The sequence below is a fragment of the Andrographis paniculata genome, unplaced genomic scaffold (assembly GCF_009805555.1).
Source record: "Andrographis paniculata isolate CXL003 unplaced genomic scaffold, ASM980555v1 Contig43END, whole genome shotgun sequence".
Taxonomy (NCBI): Eukaryota; Viridiplantae; Streptophyta; class Magnoliopsida; order Lamiales; family Acanthaceae; genus Andrographis; species Andrographis paniculata.
This window is the reverse complement of record NW_026137577.1, coordinates 194,059-198,320: the sequence shown is the minus strand read 5'-3', so window position 1 is coordinate 198,320 and position 4,262 is coordinate 194,059. Positions and strand designations below refer to the sequence as shown.

Here is a 4,262-nt window from a genome sequence, read left to right as displayed (position 1 = left end):
TCAGGTTAACTAATTACGGAATTTTTTCCGTAACAATTTCAAAGATGGTAAACTTTGATAAAAATAACATTAATTACGATACTTTTCGTAACTACTTCCATTTAATTTTTTTTGAATTTAATCGAATAAGTAAATAATAATAAAATTTTAAAAAAATTACAAATTAAAAAAACTAGTAAAAGAGCTATCACAGTTTTAAAAAAAAAAAGGACTTACATTTTTAATAACAGTTATAAGTTCCAACACTTTCCAACTTAGGGCACATCATTCCCCCCTCTCCCAATCGATCGATGGTGGGATCAAGCATCTACTTTGGCACCGGCGTCCAAGTAAGGATTTTAAGTTTTTTCTAGTAGGATTTGGGGTCGATCCACGGCTTTTCATCTCTTTGTCTGAACAAAAAAATCGATTTGGGCACTGTTAGTATTCAACTTCTTCCTCAGGGAGCATCCGCATTGGTGAGTACCTTTGGGTATGGTACGATTGTTTCTTCATTGTTAGGGTTTCTGTGTAGGGCAAGCTATTGAGCTCGATTTCATAATTTCGCTTGGGTAAACATCGTTCCATCGTGATATCTTGTGAAACTCTCATATTTCAAAACTTCTTAGGGCGATTTGAACAATCTCTAATTACTATGAGTTTTCATATCTGAAATCTATATGATGGGCTGCCCTTTGATTTGCAATTTTTTTTTTTTTAATTCTAAACTTTAGTTGGGACTATCACTAAAATTATTCTTCCTCTCAGTTTCATCAATTTTTCTTATATAAGAAAAGTAGACGACACTTGACTATGAGATGAAGAAAATATATACAATATTTCTCTTTACATTGGTTATTCTATATTTGGGTAAGTATGACATATAGTATAAGAATGGTTGACTTATTGGCTTTGATTTGAGAGATGCTCAATTGGGAAATAGGTAGCATACTAATTTAATGTGGAGATTCATAACTAAGCCATGCCATTCAAGTTCCTAGAAGTGAAAATCCAATTTCAGATATCCGTGTTTGCCTTTTCTTGGTAGTCGTCAGAGGACGATTTTGGCTTGTTGCTTGTTTGATTAATCAAATTTCAGAAATTTGTGTTTGGCTTTTCTTGATAATTTTAGTTTTAATGTTTACAGGATATACAAAAATTTATAATAATAATAATAATATGCAACAGCAGGGTACAAGCATATATTAGAAAAAAAAAAAAGGTTAAATAATGGAATTCAACAATCGACAAAACCTTCTTTTTGTGAATTAATTAAGAGTATGACTGCAACCTGCACCTGGTCTTTACTTGTTTGTATGGAGGAAGGCGTTTTGTGTGTATGTGTGTATTTTCAAGGATTCAAGAAACACAATTCAAATACGTAATTGTTTGTGTATATTAGTTACATTGTTGTTGTTTCAAATTTTTACTTGTTCTTTTACATTTATTTAAAAAAGAAAAGAAAAAGGTATATATTAGACATGCCACATTCACACACTTGACATTATTATTCGACTATTTGGAATTGTGTGTTTTGTTATATGTACCAATCTGAATGCAAAACAGACGCCTTTGTTGGTAGATTAGCTTTTTAAGGAATCTGAAATTACTGCTTTATTCCAGCCTATGGCTCAAATCTTATCTCAATCCCCCATTTCTCCTCCATCCCAATAAATACATCTATATATATTAATATCATATCTTCCCTTCCCAATCTTCCCTCATCAATGTTATTCATAATCTACTCCCCTAATTATTTCATCATCAATGCTTATTGATTCCTTAGACTTATTTAAGCCCTTAAATCTCTCTAAGGTAATAAAGAAAGCAATTAAGGTTTCAGGATTATTCAGCTCCTAAATTAAGTTTGTTGGCATCGGCGGTACACGAGCAAACGACGGGGTTCTCCTCCTTGCAGACCCATTTACTTCTTGTTCTCTATCATTTGTACATAAAATATTTTGTCCGTACTATAGTTGCTATAGTAGATTGAGATGGAGAAATCTGCAGACATTTTAAAATAAAGTCCCGGTTCGAATTACAATACTCCATGGATAACTTTTATCCCTTGTCTATCATTTATTCTCTTGGTGTTAATATATTTATATTATTTTAATTAATTATAGCTAACCGAGGAATTTTTAGATGCCTCTAATGTTTATATTAGAAGAAGAAGAAAAGTTAGCAGAAGAAGAAAAGAACAATTATTCATAGTTTGCAAATAATTGTTGCAAAATATGATAATTGTTCTTTTCATCAATTAAATGCATTTTGTAGGAAACTCTGACATTGCTAACAATATAAGAAAATAAAGAGAATTGGTTCCTTGTATTCTCTCTAAATATGTATAAGTGATGGTCTCTGTATATGGCCAAATTAACTCGTACTACTCTTCGTTGTTAATTGAACATAATCATTATACTAATTCTGATAGACCTGCATAATATTAGTATATATGTATATATCTAATTCAATCCCATAAAGAGACAATGCAGATTGTGAATTTTTTGCAACAGCCATGGTAGAAGAAACTCACTCTAACTATTTTATGTTTTTGTCCAAGAGGTGAGATATTCTTTACTTAATCAAACCTAACTCAACTGATCTTCTTTTTTGATTTTTCTACTAAAAAATTAAAGATTCATTAACAGAGACTCAAGATTCATTAATAATACCTGGCTAAAGATTAAATAATATGTATTGACTATATATTTGATTAATTTACTTCTTAGATAAGAATATTTCTTTGAAGATCTTAGTTTTAATTTGGTTTGTTGTATTCTTCATAAATGTGTGAGTAACATTTTGTGTATAATGTGTATTTTAAGGATATACACACATGTGCTACTGTTATTTGTATGTTATTATAAGGCTGAATTGGTGGACAGTACCAATAATGTAATTGATGGATAATGCATATTTGTAATCGTATAAATTTATTACTTATTGAAATTATTATTTTAATGTTGTACATGATCTGCTGCTTTGCTTAGGTTTTATTGGTGGATGACTGGTTTATAGTTTGATTTGCAATCATATACGGAATTAGAATGTAATGTGTTTTGGTGCCTAATTCGTGGGTCGAATACCATGTATTGCAGTACATGTCCGAATGTACATACTCGAGGTGTATGAGTTGGGATGTTTACACTTCAAATGTGTTATGGCATTTTATGTATATAGTTCGAATGTGTGTTGATATATACGGTGAACTACATACTCACAAATTGCACTTTTGAATGTTGTAGGTGATACATTTTCCCTTGTCAAGGTCTTCGTGACATTCGCCTCAGTCCCAGACACACCCCTTATTTTTCCGACCATTTATGGGGCAACTACCGTTCGCGACGTTGTCGGTGAAGATCCTATTGATTGGAACTACAAGGATGTTCGGATATACTTTCATACCTATCATTTATTGAATTCCAAAACTTGAAAAAAATATTACTTAAACTAAACCTCATTCTGTTGGTAATTGCAGCTCATGCGGCACCCCTGAAGCATATCAACCGATTCCTTAATGTTTTACCCCCGTTTGCCTTATGGATTGGATGCCGACGGCTATGTGAAATACCTATGGAATAGATGCATAGACATTTGGAATTATATTTTGTGTGGTGAGAATTGTGCTATGGATTGATGGATTTCCCCACTTGCTTATTACTAGGTTGGATGTTTAAAATGCTTGCGTTTTGTGGAACATAATTCCGTAGTGAAGATGTTGCTAGGCTTGTTTGATGGGTTACTTTATTTTGTTGTTTGGTGGTGGACATCGACTAGTAAATATTGTTATGTTAATATCCTATGTTGGGATTCCCCTATAGTATTTATTTTTTGCAATTATGGCCAATCGTTATATTTATAGCATAGTTGTATACAAAATTTCATTTGGTGTAAGAAAGATCACAACAGGTTAATTTGTTACACCCAATTTCAACTGTACCACAACTATTCTTTTTTATGAGACACTATTTTTTCATAACGAAAGGAAGAAATGACGTAACAAAATGTTTTTTTGGATGTTTGTTGTTACGACCAGTTCTGTGACCATAAGATGGATAGTTTTGTTAAGGGTTCAATGACATAACAAAAAAATAAAATGACGTAACAAAAAAATGAAATGACGTAACAAAAAGTTAATTTTGGATGTAACAAATATGAAGGGATAATTTTGTTACGGCCGGTTTTGTGACCATAAGAAAATATATTGTTTATTACGGCTTCAATGATGTAACAAAAAATCGTAACAAAAAGCGTACTCTGACAAGCGGTCATAGTAAATT

At 31.8% G+C, this 4,262-nt stretch overlaps 1 long non-coding RNA gene across 1 annotated transcript; it reads left to right on the top strand.

Moving 5' to 3' along the window:
• The first annotated feature begins 284 nt into the window (after positions 1-284).
• LOC127251302 (uncharacterized) lies at positions 285-3,750 on the top strand. Its single transcript, XR_007838881.1, has 3 exons — positions 285-458; positions 3,228-3,367; positions 3,461-3,750. It is a non-coding gene; the product is annotated as an uncharacterized LOC127251302 (long non-coding RNA).
• Positions 3,751-4,262: the final 512 nt, after the last annotated feature.